The sequence below is a fragment of the Xenopus laevis genome, chromosome 4L (genome assembly GCF_017654675.1).
Source record: "Xenopus laevis strain J_2021 chromosome 4L, Xenopus_laevis_v10.1, whole genome shotgun sequence".
Lineage (NCBI taxonomy): Eukaryota > Metazoa > Chordata > Amphibia > Anura > Pipidae > Xenopus > Xenopus laevis.
In genome coordinates this window covers 121046669-121066394 of record NC_054377.1, presented here as the reverse complement: position 1 = coordinate 121066394, position 19726 = coordinate 121046669, and the positions used below count along the sequence as shown (strand labels likewise).

Here is a 19726-nt window from a genome sequence, read left to right as displayed (position 1 = left end):
AATACCGATGGTAATGGTAAGTGCTTGGGGGGAAGAGAAGTGAATACAACTATAGGAACAAAAGGGCTAAACATTAAAACAAATATGTACAGAAATGTTGTATTATTTAATATAATGAATTTACAGTAGCAGCCCAGAGGTTCAACAACCCTATTGCAGTAATGATCCAGGTCTTCAAAACTGTCCTCAGCAGCACCCAGTCTTCTGATCTTGTTAGGCCGTCTTTCGAGTATCAGTGACACTGCACATGCTCAGTGTGTTCAGAGCTGCTTTTGAAGGCAAAGCTTAGGGGATCATTTCTGATTCTTTCTTCAAGTAGATATGTAAAAGTGAACTCTGAGAGCAGAAGGATCAATGACAGCTCTAAGGCTAATGTTGCACCAGGTAATGGGACAAAAGACTGCTGTGGGTTCCACAAAGGAAGCATAGATATTTTTAATTTTTCTTTTGCATTAGGCCATATATTTTATTGAGATGGTGCTGCTCCTCCATGTACATAGTGGGGGCAGTGACTGCTGCACTTTTGTGTTTGTTGGGCCCCTGGGGTGAGGGTCTTTGGTGGGCCCCTGCGCCATGCAGTCTGCAGCAAGTTAGTGAGTGGGGTGAACGTTTGGCATGGGATGCTCTGGGGGGCATGTGGCTTAGGTCATATCCTACGTTACTGAAATTAGTCATTTGTTGTTTTTTTCTAAACTGCATTTTGTTCTATGTAATGCAGAATATTGTAGGGCACTTTCACTTTTTATACTTTAAAATTTTACTTTTTAAAATGATTAAGAAGGAAAGTTATAAACACTAGTGGTGTTATTCACCCCCCCCCACCCATGATTATAATCGCTTACCTTAAACCCCAGCCAGTGCTCCTATTAGCAGAAAACTATCTGGGGTACTTCTGTTCGTATTCCTCTTCCTAGATCTTCCACATCTAAGTCTGACTTTTCACTGTTCTGGGTGTACCAGAACAGACAGGAACAGTAGAAGAAATCCAGAAGCAGAAGATGGTGGCACGGAGCTCCTGCAGTAGTACCCTGAGCCGGTGTGCTTATCAGCGAACAGGAGCACCGCCTTGGGATATCAAGTAAGCGATTTTCCTTTACTTCTTAAAGCAGAAGCAAAACCCAAAAGTTAAAAAAAACCTACCCTACATAGACCCCCCCTCCCCCCAGCCCAAGTGTGACCCCGGGCAAATGCCCCTAACTTTTTACTTACCCCTCGGTGCAGATTCAGTCACAGGCATCTTCAGCTGCTTCGGTAATCTTCGGAATGAGACTGGCGATTCAGAAATTTTCATTCGTTTTGGCGCATGCGCAGTTGTCACGAGACAGAAAGTTGCTCCAACTGCACATGCACCGCTCCGCCGGTCTCATTCTGAAGATTTCCGAAGAGAAGAAGATTGGGCCCATTAAGTAAAGACTTAGGGGTAACTGCTTGATACAGGATATTGTCACCACAGTGATTAAACAGGTTGTTGACTCTTAAATTTATTTTTAGTATGATGTATGGATTGATATTCTGAGACAATTTGATATTGGTTTTCATTTTTTATTATATGTTTTTGTGTTATTTATCTTTTTATTCAGCAGCACTTTGATTTGCAATTTCAGCAGTTGGTTGGTAGGGCCCAAATTACCCTAGCAACTATACATTGATTTGAATAAGAGACTGGATTATGAATAGGAGAGGGTCTGAATAGAAAGGTGAGTAATAAAAAGTAGCAATAGCCATACATGTATAGCCTCACAGAGCATTTGTATTTACAAAAGAAGGCATATAATTCAGAAATCTGAATAAAATAAAGGCCAATGAAAAGTTTTTTTTATAGAAATAGTCATTCTATAACTTACCAAAAACGAATTTAAAGGTGAACCACCCCTTTAATCTCTCTCTGGAGAAATGCAATTCATGGCACATTCTGCATTTCCTTCCATTGTAGTTTCCATGTAAGCCCTTCATTTCTTCCCCACCCCCAATTTCTATTAATGACTTTTTTTCTCATTTGCTTCACATCCACCATCCTTTTTCCTTCAGGTCCTTTCTTAGCTGTCTCTGTAACATCCTAGAGCTCATTTATAAACACTAGCGCCAGTGCAAAGTGCTAAAGATGGATGCAAAACTGAGTGTACATTGAAGCTCTTCAGAAAGGTATTTGCAATCATACATGCTTCTTTGCAAATTGTGACCAGTGAGCCCTTCCAGCCTGCTCTGATGAATTGCATGTAAATGTACACATTAATGTCAGATGTAATTTCCAATATCCCCTAACTGCAATAGGCAAGTAAATGTGTATCCCTTTGTATCCCAACTCTTCCCAGCCCAGCACTACTCCCTTTACTTTCTAACTTCCCTCCTCTCTTGTCTCATAGCCTCTCTCCTCTCTCTATAGGTCACTGCCTTTCGCTTTGTCCCAGCCCTTTCCCTACCAGCTTCTTACATGCCTGGAGTTCCAGCTGCCACTTTCCTACTGCAGCCTGTAAGGGAGATGATATGGCAGCGAGACTCCGTGGTTGGAGAAGAATAGAGTAAAAACAGGCAAGATCAGGTAACCCCAATATACTGTAAATCCAGCCCCTGCTCACTTCTTATGCTGTTTTACAATGTTGAAATGTCCCAAAGTGCTACGTATGTAACTTCTCGTTTAGATACAGTAGGTTCTTGGACTTTGGAAGTTAACAAGTTAACTTGCTAACTTGTACTTTTATTACAGTGTAGAATAGGATAGGGGTCATTCAGACTGATATAGAGAATGATATAATAATCATTTATAAATTATTCCTAAGGTATCAGAGGAATGTTTTGCTGTATAAATTGCATTTCTTCTTTGCTATAACTTCCTGCCACACAAAATGTTATTTCATTAGGGAACATCGGCTGCTTTTGTTTTGGTGCCGGCATCTTTTCCCTTTCTACACCAGATTTTCTAGGCGATACAGGGATAACGTTTTCCAAAATATTCCGCTCTAGTATTAATATTCTTTACCAACATATTTCACAAGGAATATTTCCCTGCCCCAGGAGCTTACGGTTTAAGGTCCCTATTGCATCCAATTTTATTAGAAGCCAATAAACCTGCCAGTGTATTTTTAGAGCATGGGAGGAAACTGGACTACTTTTCCACTCAGATTGTAAGCTCTACAGGGCAGGGACCTTCTGCCTCTTGTCTCTTAAAACTTAGCACTTAATCTTGAATGTATATGTGTTTTTGTATTTATTATTATTCTTTTATTGCATTAATTCGTATCTATTCTGTACATATATACACACAAATAGGTGAATAATTTGATTTTGTTCATACTAAAGCCGGATTTCTTTAGTGTTATCCCCTAAAAAGAGTTTGCACACTGAACACCGCAATATACTCCAGGTGCGCTTCCATGCAATTGTGTCTGATTTGTGACAAAATGCTGCTTTGTGCTGGAAATTGCCCTTTGCCCACTGCACTTGTGTATTATTGCACCACAGCTCCCATCATTCCACCGACCGAGTCAAAAGATGTCAGGAGGTTTTGGGAGTTGTAGTTCCTCAGCACCTGTAGGAAAGCACGCTAACCAACCATTGGCTAAGCTTCTCTGTGTAATAACCCAGTAGGAAACTTTGCCGTTATCTTTCCCAGTACAAACAGCCTGCCCATTTGTGTTCCTGTTTATTATTAATCTCTAACATGCCTTTCAGTTTATAAAAAACTCAGTTATTCTGATAACGGTTTGCTCTCCTGGCTCAGAAATACAGATTTAGAAGCTTTCTTCGGTGATATTTACTCCAATTCCATTTCGGTGACCACCTGATTTTCCTGATATTATGTATCTTTTAGGAGCAGGACAGGTGTGTAACGTGACCCCTTACCTGTTGTGCAATATTGCTGGGTAGATCCGGGGGTGTATTTTATTAGATCTGGGGGTGTGCTAGACTTCCTGTGTGTCTCTATGTATACCTGGCCTGTTCCTGAAAGTACAGGTATTGGACCTGTTATCCAGAATGCTCAGGACCTAGGGTTTTCCAGATAAGGGATCTTTCCATAATCTAAACTGCCATACCTTAAGCCTACTAAAAAATCATTTCAACATTAATTAAACTAAATAGGATTGTTTTGCCTCCAATAATTAATTATATCTTGGTTTAGTACAAAGTATTAAACCAATATCATTTCTAGGCTGAGAGCACATGCATTTGCTCCAATGCCCTTTTTATTGAGAGATAATTATAACTCTTTCCACTCTCTGCTTTACCCATTTCTGTTCCCTCCTTCTGCAGAGTCAGGAGTTAGAGAAAGGGAGGGGGTACTGTGGCCTCAATCTGAGAGCAGAAAAGTTGTACAGGCATGGGGGTCCATTATCCAGAAAGCTCCAAATTAGGGGAAGGCCATCTCCCATAGACTCCATTCTAATTATATAATTCCTATTTTTAAAAATAATTTCCTTTTTCTCACCACAAGTACCTTGTACTTAATCCAAACTAAGATATACTGTAATGAATCTTTATTGGAGGCAAAACCATCCTATTGGGTTTATTTCATCTTTAAATGATTTGTTTGAAGACTTATGGGCGGATTTATCAAGGGTCAAAATAAAAATTTGAATTCAAATTTTTAATTTGAATTTTCAAGTTTTTTTATGCCGAAAACTGATAAATTAGACTAGGGAATTATTAAAATTCGATTCCAGTTTTTTAAAAATTCGATTCGAGATTTATCATTCAATGGCCCTTTAAGAAATCAAATTTGAATATTCACCACCTACAACCTGCCAAATTGCTGTTTTAGTCCTGGGATCAATGTGTAGTTGTTTGCAGCCTTCCTGACATTCGAGTTTTTTTCGGATTTCGAATTCGATTCGAGTTGTTGGGTCGATCCTAATCACTTGAGTTTTGAAAATTAGACTTTTTTAATAAATTTTGATTTGTCGAATTTTGAGTTCCTCCCATGAATTCGAAATTCGACCCTGATAAATCTGCCCCTTAAGGTATGGAGATCCAAATTACGGAAAGATCCCTTATCTGGAAAACCCCAGGTCCCAAGCATTCTGGATAACAGGTCCCACAGTTGTATTACACCACCTGTGGTGCTGTGAGTTGTATGTCAGTAACAGTTGGAGGGTCAGGAATATATAATATCCCTGATGTACCTATTATACTAAAAATAACACAATGTAATAATGGGGATCATGCAATACATATCTGCTTCCCTCCGAGAAGCCCTGTGATGCTGGGTGCCGAGATGAGATGCCCTTTCTGCCCTACCCTAAAAATCGCCCCTGCTAAAATGAATGAAAGATATTTTATGCTGAACGCTAGAAGTACGAGAAACTGCTTACTAGACCAGATATAGCCCATAAAAATGAAAACCAGGGAAAGAAAAACAAAGCCAGTGAATTAAAATAGCCAAGAAGAAGTGGGTGGCCCTGACGGAAAGAAGTATTAGTACCACTAAAACTATCATTTTACAGCCTGGTTGCAGCCAGCCTTGGGCACGAAGCATCTAAAAAGCCTGCTACATACCTTCCCTTTTCTGGTATAAGAATATCAGCCTTTTTAGGCTGTAAAAAATAAAACTATAAACAGAAGGATTACAGAGAACAGGATCAAGTGTGCTTTCACACTGTGAATAAATCTTGAGGCTATAATTAAAGGGCAATTCTCCATAATACGTTTTACCTATTTAGTTTGCCTCAGTGCATAGGGCTGATGTTCAGCTTTCTACCTAGAGCAGCTGTATAGAGTTTTAGTTATACCACAGGCCTATAATTCCCCCTTGTAGGTTTAGCTTCTGATTCTAACGGCTCAGACCCCAGTGATCCAGGTGTTCGTGGTTGTCTAAGGTGTGTATGAACAGCAACTGAAGGCTGTACATTGTATTTTAAACACAGATACATGGCCCCATTATTGGGCATCCCTTTATATCATTATTGCAGAGCTCACTGCATAACTTTCTGGTGCTATATCAATAAATACATAATAATGATGATGATGATTATACAAAGATGATTTTATATATATATATATATATATATATATATATATATATATATATATATATATATATATATATATTATTATATATAGGTATGGGACCTGTTAACCAGAATGCTCGGGACCTGGGGATTTCTAGATAATGGATCTTTCCGTAATTTGGATCACCATACAATAAAATCATGAAATCATTAAATAAACCCAATAGGCTGGTTTTGCTTCCAATAAGGATTAATCAAATCTTAGTTGGGATCAAGTACATGATACTGTTTTATTATTACACAGAAAAAGGAAACCATTCTTCATAATTTTGGATTATTTGGATACAATGGAGTCTATGGGATACAGCCTTTCTGTAATTTCGGAGCTTTCTGGATAATGGGTTTCCGGATAATGGGTCCCATACCTGAATATTTAAATTTATTTTTATACATATACAGTATAAATATATACAGTATATACACCAACACATAACGGAGAATATATATATTTATAAACTAAATTGGCTTTCTGTCCAATCTCTCACACTCTTTCAGTAATTGCCACGGTACTAACTGGTGCCTGACTACATTAATTACTCCCAGCGTGTACAAATTCATTTTCACAAAGCATTACTATCTCTTGAAATGACACCTTGTTAGTGAATCTCTCAATCAGGGAGATTACGATGGTGATTTACATTGGGCAAGATTACAAAAAAGAAGGGAGGTTTAGCACTGGAATGATTTATTCATTTCTTTCAAATAGGAAGAGGGGGTCAGAGATCAGTTACAAGAAGGGGGTGTATGTATTTTCAGATAAATTGGTAATTTGTACTAGTTATAATCCTTTCTTTCCTTTGTGCATTAGCACACGTAGTACAGGTATGGGACCTGATATCCAGAATGCTCAGGACCTGGAATTTTCCAGATAATGGATCTTTCTGTAGTTTGGCTTCTCATACATTAAGTATACTAAAAAATAATGTAAACATTAAATAAAGCCATTATAATTGTTTTGCCTCCAATAATGATTAATTATAACGTAGTTTGGATCATGTACAAGGTGCTGTTTAATTAATACAGAGAAAAAGGAAAACATTTTGTTAAAATATGAATTGTTTGGATAAAATGCAGTCTATGGGATATGGCCTTCCTGCAATTCGAAGCTTTCTGGATAACGAGTTTCCAGATAGCGGATCCCATACCACTGGAACTTGGTTCCTACCTCATTCAAACACTAGGCTCAGTTTCATCAGGAGACCTGCTTGTATGTTCAAAATAGGACCTGGCATTTCAAGTACACAGAGACCCAACAGCCCCCACCAGCCCAATAAATAGTGACTGTCTATGGCAGCCCCTCTGGCATTTGCCAGAATCCGCAGATTGCCAGTCCGGGCCTGTGTATGTTTTTCCGGGGGGATCCCACCGAGACACATGGACTTGCAAATAGTGCCCACATTATAACTGCACCTCAGTGTTGCAAGGCAGCAGTGCCAAACCTTATCTTTTTTTACAACTGATTGAATCCGCTAGCTATTCATTGGCCATTTTGGTGTCAGTTAGGCAATTCTTTAGCTGAAAAAAAAAATCTCTTGCGGGTAAAACTGGACGGGAACCTGTTTAAGGGTCAGGGCACACACTCAGATTTGGGGAGATTAGTCGCCGGATGACAAATCTCCTCTTCTTAGCGGGCGACTAGTCTCCCCGAACTGCCTCCTGTCGGCTAGAATGTAAATCGACGGCGGGATGGCACTTGGAGCGAATCGTTTTCCAAATTCGCCCAAAGTTGCCTCACGAGGAAACTTCAGACGACTTCGTATAACCAAGCGTTCCGAGTGCCATCCCACCGGCGATTTACATTCTAGCCGGCGGGAGGCAGTTTAGTCGCACCAAAGAAATTTGTCACCGGGCAAATAATCTCACCGAATCTGAGCGTGTGCCCTGACCCTAACAAGCATGGCTGTCAGTGACTCCCATTCGGGTAGTAGGAAAAAATAAAATAATAGAATAAAACTGACTCCTAATCCTTGAGACTAGCCTGTGCTTGCCCAATGATTGATAAGACACACAGGCTGAAATTCTGAAGGAAGGAAGTCATATTTGGGCTCCGAAGAATTTCACTAGGAAAGGTCTGCAGGAAAAGCAATGTAAACTTCCCCCAATTAACAGAGCTCTGAGACAATGAGACGCAAACAATGGAATATTAGGGAGGGCTAGTGGGACTCAGGCACAAAGCTTGGGATCAGCATTTTTCCATAAGAACCCTACACTGGTATAAACTAAAAAAAATATCAGAGACGCCTTTGATTCTGGTGACGTAAGTACAGTGTGATAAATGGGTTAACGGGTACCATTAATCAATACCCAGGTAGTAAAATGTGCCAGGGCTATGGGAACACATACAAAAGAACTCTTCATATTGAAAAGTCAATGTTTGGGAAACTTTATCATAAGAATAACACCTGTGGTGATAGAAATGGTGTAACTTGGGGCCTTTTATTCATTTTCTGATGCAGGACAGGCTTATCAGCAGGGCAAAAATCCTCAGGAAAATTCCTTCCAGCATTAACTTGTTTTACAGTAACTATCACGAAATGCCTAAAAGTAGGAGCTGATTTATTGGTACACATGTTACCAATTACTCTATGCAGATTCCATATATATATATATATATATATATCAAAATCAATGTGTCTACACTTGTCACTAAACAATTTGTTGAGGTGCACGGTCGGTTAAGTATGCATATGGTTCATCTGTTTTAAATTGAATGCTGGTCCTTACCAACTATATATATATATATATATATATTTAAATATATATATATATATAACACGATGGATCAGCACACACTGTAATTTTGTGAAGCAATAGTGTTTATTTCATACAAAACACATTTTAATTTTTTGTATGAAATAAACACTATTGCTTCACAAAATTACAGTGTGTGCTGATCCATCGTGTTATATACATGCCTACCTTTGATCGTGCACTACTGGAAACATCGGTTTGAGTGCTGGTACTGTGGGATTCTATATATATATAGAGAGATTTGTCTGCAAGGATTTGTCTGCAAGGATCCGCACACCAAAATTTTCATCAAAAAAAGTGTTTTATTTAGTACATAGATCCAATAATAAAAGGGCAGCCAAGTTTGGGAGTTTTACTTTGAAAGCAGCAAGTAAGTTGCAGGTAAAACTTAACTCAAGCTGTCTTCAGGAGAATTTTTATGGGAGTGCTGGTTCTCTTGAATACTACGTTATATATATCTTAACCGTGCACCCCGGCTATACAAGCCGCAACAGTGTGTGCTCACTGGAGATACTCACTGGACTGTGATATATATATATATATATATTTATATATATATATATATATAAATATATATATATATATATATAATAAAGATGCTTGAGTGAGATTCTGCTGAATATTGTCATTGTATAATCCAGGAAGTCCTCTCAGAAGACTAACCCAACAAACAACCGTTAAGAGCTGATAAGAGGGAAAGCATGAAAGACAAATGCTGCTATTCATCCAGCTAACAAAGGTTATATAAGTCTAAATATTTTACATTGTGAAAGGTCATGGAGACTTGGAGCAGCATGTTGCATGGTTATGAAATTAAAAAAGGCAGCAGCTGGTTACCAGTGGTACAATGCATACCCACTATTCACATGTCCATGACCAAAGGAATGTTTAGACCCTGGACAGATATTCAGGTACACTAAGGGGTGCAAAATTGTGTGTCACAGTGCTTATTCACAAAGCACTTCCATCTGGGGACTGGCTTCATCCTGAGCTGGATAGAAAATCCATGGTGAGGTGCAGAGCACATTGTTTGGTGTGTGCAAGCAACTCTGTCCTGTATCCTAACTACAGGGCTCCATTATGGCCAGTGCCCACCAGCACTCACATTAAGGCCAACCTGATACAAATAAATTCAGTTGGGGGGGGGGGGAATATTTTTTTCTGCCTATTCTTCTGGAGCAGCAATGGATGCCTGCACATTGTAGTTCTTCTTTATTCTTTATCCTGAAACTTGAAGTCTCCAAAGGGTCCAACTCAATCTAGGATCATCTAGGATGATGACTTAGTCATTCATGAGGCAGCAATGTCTGTGTGTCTATGGGAGGTCAGCAGTCTGTGCAGTAGCTGCACTGGAATTCCATTTGATAAGTGTCTGTTTACCCACCAACTGATAACAGATCAAACATAAACCTGGAAGGTGACCTGGGAATGCTGTAAGTGAAAAGGTCAGAATTAGGGAAAAAATTACGTAAGTGAGAACTGGCACACATTAATTTGTGGAAGCAAAATTCTTTATAAAAATATAAGAAAAAACATACATACATATATATTTAAGTCCCAAGCTGGTGCACAACAAAAGATATGCCTCGGTGCTGGTTTAAAAACACATATGTATAATAGGCCAATAACCGCACTCACAGGTCTTTTGTAATGGTCTTTTTCACCATTATAATAGTGGTTATTGGCCTAGGATACATATATATTCATTCAGCATCAGCAGGTACTTCAAAATTGAGTCTGTCTTACATTCAGATCTATATAAATGAAGCAATAAAGAATAACCTCTTAATATTTATTTGGCTGTAATAACAGATTTAGCTAAAACCAATCAGCATTTGACCCTATTGCTTGAAACAAAGGCAATCAATATTAATCATCCTTTAGTGTCCCTGGACTGCATCGGATATTAGATGTGATATTACACAAGCCCATAAATACATCTGCTTTACTCTCAGTAATATAAGTAACCCCTGCCTCTCATAAGTAATTGATGTATTATAATAGGACTATGGCATCTCGGTCCCATGGGGGCTCCTCACAATTAAACTGCTGACTGCTTAGTTTAGCTGCTAAAGGTGGCCATAGACAAAAAGATCCGCTCGTTTGACGACATCGCCAAACGAGCCGATCTTTCCCCGATATGCCACTAACGGCCGAACGATCAGATTACGATGAGGGCGCAATGGGTCAGAACAAAATCAAACCTGTCCGATCGACCAAACGACCGATCTCCGTCGGACGAAAAATGTCGGGACTCTCCACACACGGTCCGAAAATCGTACCAATCCTCGATTCGTACGATAGGATCTTTGCGTCTATGGCCAGCTTAAGGCTAAACCCCATCCCTGAAATGTTTTATACAAGATACGGAATTGGTGTGCTATAAAAGTAAATATAAATAATAAAAAGCCCTCAAATTTTATTAAGAAGCACCTGCACAAATATTATGTACAAAGGTATTTTTTTCCAAGTACTAAAGAGCGAAGTGGCTAATGCTATCGACTTTTTTTTACTAAATGTTACCACTTTCGCCAGAGTTGCCTTCGCCACCTCAGACCAGGCGAAGTTCTATAAAGCAGCTTGATCTTCCTCAATCTTTTGTCACTTGCATCATATCCAGTGAGCTGAAAATGCATCAAAGTTCAAATAATGCTGGCGACTTTTTCTTTTTTCAGCGTGATTGCCTGTAAAAGTCCTAACAAACTTTTTTTGGGGAACCTTTTTTTTCCAGACACTTCCTAACATATGGAACATTCATTTTACAGTGGACTCATGTGTAGGGCATTATATTAAATCTCTTGTCTGTATTAAGGTTCCCTGGACATGTGTAATATAAAGTGATAACTCATAACAATTGCACCAACATTTGAAATAAAGACGTCCATACAATTTCCCGCCCTATGCAAATTGACCTAAGCACAAGATCACTAGGGAAGTTTCGCTAGGCACAAATGAACGCTAGTGCATCTTCGCTATGAAATGCTCGCACAGCCGAAGTAACGCTAGCGAAAAATTGCCATAGTCCGACGCCCGATGCGTATTTTAGTGAATTAGTGTATTTGTATTGTATATGCGCCTGGCGAAGTGGTGCGATGGGTGCCAATTTTTTTAGGCACTTTTTCTTTGAGCAACTTCTGCCAGAACTTGCTTAGAAAGGTCTGAAGCAATGTAAAATAATGGCAGAAAAATCTGGCGTTCGCATGGCGTCAAATATCACACACCTTGATAAGGTCGCCAATTATTATACACACCTTTTTACACCATTTTTCTGGCAAAATTACAGCATAATAAATAGTCCAAATGCCAAAGGGAAAAAACACCACAGACTGACAGTGTCAGAAAAGAATCACAGAACAATTTGGATCTAATAAATTGAGTGTCTCTATGGAAGAGGCTTACTTTGGAAATACAGTTATGGGATCTATTATCCGGAATACTTGGGAACTAGGGTTTACCAGAAAAGAAAGTTTTTCTGTTGTTTGGATCTCCATACTTTGTCTGCTAAAAATAATTTAAACATTGAATAAACCCAATAGGATTGCTTTGCCTCCAATTTGGATTCGTGCAGCTAAGTTGGGATCAAGTACAAGGCACTGTTTTATTATTACAGAGAAAAAGTAAATAATAATTAAAAATCTGAGTGGTGCACGAGCTGCCGGGGGACCCTGAGGGGGTGGGGGCCCTGGCCCGCTCGCACCCCCTGCTCCCCCGGTAGTTCCGCCACTGGTCTTGCCTGTAACTCCTGGGACATCTATACAACCCTCGCACATGCTGGCCGATTCCTGAGTGTGTGCGACCGCCGTAAGCTTACCTCGGTCGCACACTCAAGAAGCCGCCAGCAGGTGCGAGGGTTGTATAGACGATGTGACAGGCAAAGCCACAAGACCGAGCCGCAGCAAGCAGGATGTAGAGCCGCATGAGGCTCCAGAGCTGCGGGTTGCCTACCACTGCTGTAGATAGATAATATGAAGTACTAAGCTGCTTTACTGCAGTTTACTGGCTAATCAGCACTGGCATGTTTTGGGGATATTTTCTATGAATGGAGTTATTGATGAAATTAAATTATAACCAATAGTAATAGCTGTATTCAGAACATACAAGCAATTTGTGTTTTTTTTTAAATTACACAAAATGCTATGGATTAATAACACAAACACACAAATCAGTAAAATATTTATGCTAAGCTTTTTTGTATTTAGAGATAAAAACAAGAACAGACAAGTTGTCTTGTGACTTGGCCCAACACAGATGCCCATATTTTGCAGTGACAGGTGTGTCTGCGTTTCCTAAGAACTCCATTTGAATTCACTACAGTTGGAGAGCAGATTCATGTTTTGTCTCGGTGACTTAGTGAAGAGTGACAGACACAAAATGCCAAGTGCCCCATTAGCCAACACATACTCACTGTTTAAATGCAGATAAGAGCCAGTTGGCTTGTCTAGTCTGTACAGTGTCCAACAAACCAGTCCATTGTTATGACAGTCCAGGTATTCTTTAAATCTACTTCACTGTGTTCAAATGTAACACTTTTTTATTAGCTCTAGGCATTATACATAATTTCAGATACTGATATCGTTTGCAGTTATTCATTTTTTTTACTTAGTCATTCAGTAAGTGTACGTACTAGACAACTTGCCTAATAGTGGCCATAATATTATTTCATTTTTAAGACATAAATATTGTATATTGGATCAACAAAGACTCTAAATTTCAGCATATTTTGGTTACAGGGGACTCTGGAGAAATATATATGCTTAATTAGTTATTTTTCAAAAAAGTTGGAACTATCGGAGCCACCCATTAAAGGTACACAAGGGTCAGCTCAAATAAGTTTTCATGTTAGTATACGGAACTTAACTGATTAAGCAAGATAACGTGAACAAGGGCCCAGAAATAACCCGATGGAATGCAAGATCAAATACTTAGAGAGTTTAATTCAGTGTTAGCCAGGCCACTACTTTCCTAGACTCCATCTGATGTCGTACGTGTGGAAGGGAGGATAGACGATGAATTTCCATTATTTAACAAAAGATTATGTTTTTAACCTGGCATTTATAGGCCCATACATTTGACATCTCTGGCGGGCAAATTATTTTAAAGGAATTATATTTAAGAATATTGTAACGTATGGTATCCCAAGGGGGGACAAAGGGGGAAGTTCTGGGCAGACCATGGAACTGTAACATATACCGGAAGAATGGGGAACAGGGAGCATAGTCAAAGGTAAGGCCGAGGTTGATACCAATCAGGCAGTGCAGTACAGAATCGGGAACCAGGAGCGTAATCAGGACACAGGCCAGGGTCAAACCAAACAGAAACGCAGCACAGGCAACAGGCAACAGGCAACAGGCAAAGGTCAAAGAAAAGATAATCAGACACGAACCCAGGAACTATCAGGAAATAGATAACATCCATGCTAGAAACAGGTGGAAATCTCAGTGAATCAATGTGTATAATTAGCCTGATTGGAGGTGTCCACAAAACAATTGCTATATACTAATGAACCAAGAAAGGGGACTTCTCCTCCAATATTAGGCTCCCATAACATGGGATAAGATATATAACCATATGAAAAAGATATTTAAGATAAAAGGCAATATTTATTAACCACCACGCCAAAAGCATTTAAAAACATTTAAAACATACTAAGATAGCAGCGCTGCATGGGGAGTAGGGATCCCTACCCTCTAATTGTCCAAATTTTGTGGGGCTCCGGGATATCAAATCATAACAAAAATTGTTCGTGTGAATTGGCTCGTCAGCCTTTACACATACGATATGTAACTCTGTATGTCCTGGAGTCCGGTAATCAAGGGGACAAGTGTGCGTAAGTCTTCTTATGAATAGGTGAGTCCTGTGCTTGGGTATGAACAGAAGCCGTGGGTCCTATGGGTATGGACCGAGAGCGGAAACCAGTGTGTAAAGGGTCGGGACTCTGATATGGACCCAATTAACCGCAGTGAAGCGCCCAATTTTGAATGACAGAAACGGCTAATTTGCAGCCGCTTAGGCAGTAGCAAACTTTTGGTAGTCACCAATAAATGCCAGGCAGCGGTCTTAAAGTCCCGATTGTCATTCAAACCCAAATAAGTGTTTATACAGACCATAAGCAGTGTTCTGTTGTACGTACACCGGGTATTGTCACACTCTCTACACGGATCGTACTGTGTTTTCCAAACGAATTCCTTCTAGCGCACCACAGGTCCCCACATAGCGGAATCCCACATCACTCCATGCAGACGCTGAGCCTCGACATCAGGAAATAGACCTACGGGCAATAAGTAATTGACCGCGTCCCCTTTAAATAATTAAATTTTTCACCAACGATAACATCAGCCGTGACGTGCCAAAAGTAAAAGGACGCATACATCAAACCCAGAAGCGGTGCAAATCGGTGCGAAGAGGAGGAGATGGCTATTCACACAAATATATTCTGGAGAATGGCAATTTAAAGGGGTTGTTCACCTTTGAGTTAACTTATAGCATGATGTAAAGGGTGATATTCTGGGACAATTTATAATTGGTCTTCATTTTTTACTATTTGTGGGTTTTGAGTTATTTAGCTGCTCACCAGTTTGCAATTTCAGCAATCTGGTTGCTAGAGCACAAATTACCCTGGAAATCATGCAATAATTTGCATTTGAAAAGACTGGAACAGAGCATTAGATGGGGTCAGTGATCCCCATTTGAAAGCTGGAAAATGTCAGAAGGAAAAGGAAAATCATTACAAAAATTGGTTGTCAAATGTACATTCTCTGCGTCTGCACTTGGAGTATGGTTCTTATTGGGATGCCACAGGTTTCTGTATTGGGCCCATATTTATTCAATTTGTTCATTAATGACTTGAAGCATAGAACGCAGTGTATCTGTCTTTGCAGATGACAAAAACTATGTGGGCCAATTCATTCCATTCTTGATTTGGCATGCAGGGAGATCTGGACAAACTGCAAATCTGGTCAGCTAAGCAGCATTTGAGATTCAATTTTGATAAATGTAAGGGTTTGCATTTAGGATTAAAAATATGTAAGTCATTTGTATGTTCAATGGTACTAACTTAGGCAAAATCCTTAAGGCAGGAGGACCTGGGGAACTTGTGAATAAACTTTAGGAAGCAGTGCCAGGGCAGGGGCGTAACTACAGAGAAAGCAGACCCTGCGGCTGCAAGGGGGTCCAGGAGGTATAGGGACCTTGCAATGCCCGAATTCATATACAATTTCAATGAATGTAGGTAAAGCAGGTCATCCTCTAGACATTTTGGGGGCCTGAAAAATAATTTGCTGTGGGGCCCAGTAATATCTAGTTACACTACAGCTTCTATCACTTGTATTCGTATATGTAATCTGTATGCTCCATGTGTGAGCCCATCAGTGATGCGGAATATATTAATAGAAGTAATTAGGCGTGCTCTACCTTTATTAAGTCCGATGTCGGTTCCAGGTGCTAAACTGGGAGACCCTCGTCTGCTTTTTGTGTCAGTTGCGATATCCAAAGAAAGAAATCCAGTAGCACACTTTAATTCATTTGATTTAGCCCATATATGAACAGACAAGGGCCCTTATCTGTTCATATATGGGCTAAATAAATTCACCACGGAGTTTGAAACAATTATAGTGTGCTACTGGATTTCTTTCTTTTGATGCCGAATATGTTGTCACTTTATAATATAAAAACATGTTACATTATATAGATAATCCTTCTAATTGTAGGCTGCATGTTTAAAGGGATTGTTCACGTTTCAATTAACTTTTTATTTGATATAGAGAGTGATATTCGGAGCCAATTTGCAATTGATTTTCATTTTTTATTATTTGTGATTTTTGAGTTATTTAGCTTTCAATTCAGCAGCTCTCCAGTTAGGTTCTAATTACCATAGCAACCAATCACTGATTTGAATAAGAGACTGGAATATGAATATTAGAGGCCTGGATATAAAGATAAATAATAAAAAGTAGCAATAACAATACATAAAAACTATTACTTTTGGCCGTGGAAGGGGGGGTGCAGGCATTGTAGTTACGTCACTGACGAAGGGCAAAATATGGTCCTCTATACTATTATTACTGTATTATAGACTAGCAGGAGGAGTGGGTAAAACTCCATCAAAAGCACTGGTAAGGCCCCTCTAAAATACACAGCCCAGTTTTGGACCCCAGTACATAAAAAGGATATTATTTAAGCAAAGGAAGTCCAAAAGAAGAGCAACTACATTGATAAAGGGCATGGACCAAATTGGGAATTAAGAGGCACTTTGTATAAATACAATAAACTCTCAGATGTTTCATTCAACAGTAGAACTTTCAAGCAGACACAAGGGAATCCATGCAGATTAGATGAAAGATGGTATTCCAGTGAGAGTTATGAAGTTGTGGAATTCTCTCCCTGAAACACTGGCAGATACATAAGATAGCTTCAAGAAACGGCTGGATGGCTTTATAGACAGGGTTAGCTCTTAGAACAAAGTTGATTCAGGGACTGCTCCAATTGCCTGTTAGAGTCAGGAAGGTTTATTTTTTCTCCTCTGAGGCAAACTGGAGAGGCATCAGGCAGTGTTTTGCCTTCCTCTGGAATCTGGATCAACTAGCAGTTCTTAGGCAGGTTTACTTGGAAAACAAATGCTGAACTCGGTGGACGTGAGCTATTTTTCAACTTGTACTGTTAATATGTTACTGTGTTATTCATGCCACATTGCGTGGGCCAAAGCAGCTACTGAAAGTCTAGCAAATAATATACTATGTCACAATGCTGGTTGTACAAATCTGATGAAATCAATCAAACTTTTATAGTGTAATTGAATGAACCCCATTATTTTTGGCATAGCACTGGCAGACATATATATTCATAAAAATATGGCCAGAGCTGGCTGAATTCATGTTGCTAGTTCATGTTGAAAAAGCAGCAGCCAGCATATTAACTTATGCCTCATTGATGTAAGTGGTTTTTAATCTGACAGACTTTGGTGCTTTGATAAATCTAAATCATATGAGATATTTAAAAATTAGATTTTCTATGGCATTTTGCTGTTAGAGCCTAGTTAGTTTACAAGCAATTACTGTATTTCTGTCGGTTATTGTTGCTTGCCCTTTGAAATACAAAATCAATGAAACAAACAAAGTCTCTATGCAGTGCAATATGACCATAGTCCTCAGTGACATTCTCTCTCCTTCATGACACTTCCTAGCTGCACTTTCTACTTCCTTGACTTCTGTAGTCACAAATACAAACTATAGGTGCCAATGTGCAGCAAGATATTAACTGCCATCTTGGTCACTCTTCACTTGGCTGGCAGAGCACTTAAGGATATCACCCCAAGGTTCATTCATCAGATGTTTTCATCCAATCTTTGGGCCTGGGACAAAATGATCATCTATCAGATCATTTATGGTGATCTTAATGTGTGACCTCTCCAACTGGCAAGATTTAACTATGGCTATCTTTAGGTTGCTGCACAGGCATTTTGGTTGATGAGTATAAATATATAATAGGGTCAATTTATCAAAAATCAATGAATGCGTCTGTTTCATTTTGGATGGACTGATGGATAAAACTGGGGTACCCAGACTGACACTGTCAATAACTGGTCTGACAATCTTTAGATCACAATTTACTTCTAGCTGAGATCAAGGCTGAATCCCATGATGACCCAGTGGGTTTGGGCAATACCTCATCCAGCAAGATTTGAACCAATAAATCGTTTTTTTCTATATCAACAAATGGGCAGTATAGCTTCTACTAAATAAATTATATTTCAGCTAATATTTACACTTACTCAATACTTCCATAGTTTCAGGATTCGCTGTACTAGTTTTGCAATATTCAGTTATGAAATCTCAACATTGGATGATGAAAACAAGAGTATGATGTGTTTTTAATTTCTTTATCACCATGAAGGATAAGACCAAATGGTTCCCATTCTTTTTGAGGTCATCTTTTTGTCCTTGTCCTCCTCCTTCCCATTTTTCAGCTTTGCCATTCCCTTTCCACCCCATCGTTACTCCTAAATATTGAAGCATTAGGGCAAGGTCACACGTGTCGTTTTTTCGAAGCATTTTAAAAAACGCGCAGTCAGTCGTAAATACGCCAATGAAACCACACACACTCATGATAATTTGCGTTTTTCAGTCTGTAGTTTTCTTTTCCCAACATGCATTTCTGTTTTGCAAACAAAAAGCCAAGTAAAAAACAATTTAGATGCAGAATGTAGCCTGCTTGTCAATACGCAACGAAATTACGTCACCAGCATACAATGCTGTAGCGTTTCGAAATCCATCTTGCAAGAGTTTGGCCGCCATGTTGAAAATATGCAGCATATTTCAGCAAAGTGTATTTCCAAACCTGCGGATCCCATAGAGTTCAATAATAAGGTGTTTCATTGGCGTTTCTGCTTGGCGTCTTGTATCGGATGTTAGCTCGCAAGCACCCCATGGGAGTTGCTATAGTGCGTATTCCATTATTTTCAATAGGGCTTCATTTTGTGCGCAACGTAAAAACGCCACGTGTGACCTTGCCCTAAGGGTCAAGATCTCACTAATTCATGTTGGTTGTTGGTGTCTGGAACTAAAGTTAGGGTTAATGTGCACATCTTTCAATCTTTCAGCTGCAAGCCACATTTCAGTTGTTGATGTAGTGTATAGCAGTGTTAGATACTATAGAAGTGAGTTTTGCAGTAATGAGGAATGCCAAACAAATCAGAGAGCAGCAGTTAGAGAATTTCAATGGAATCTTCAGTGAGATAAACAAGCTGTCACTTTGCTGGAAAGGTCATAATACAAAATATCTAGATTATTTTTCTAGTAAGTTTCACATGTGTTTTAATATAGAACCATAATACGTCATAGAAGTTTCGCAGATTTTACAGATTTATTTTAGTATGTAAAAAATGTTCTGCAATAATGGAATAAAGGAATTATTTGACTTCTAAAGAAACTCAATAAAAAACAAGGTTTTTCATTAAAATTTTCACCGTTTTCTAGTTT

General features: G+C 39.1%; 1 protein-coding gene across 1 annotated transcript in view; it reads left to right on the top strand.

Moving 5' to 3' along the window:
• Positions 1 to 1966: 1966 nt before the first annotated feature.
• cdc42ep1.L (CDC42 effector protein 1 L homeolog) overlaps positions 1967 to 19726 on the top strand; it is a 32024-nt gene continuing 14264 nt past the window's right edge. The window contains exons 1-2 of the mRNA XM_018258895.2: positions 1967 to 2142; positions 2384 to 2539. The gene's annotated coding sequence lies outside the window, so the exon portion shown is untranslated. The remainder of the gene's footprint in view (positions 2143 to 2383; positions 2540 to 19726) is intronic.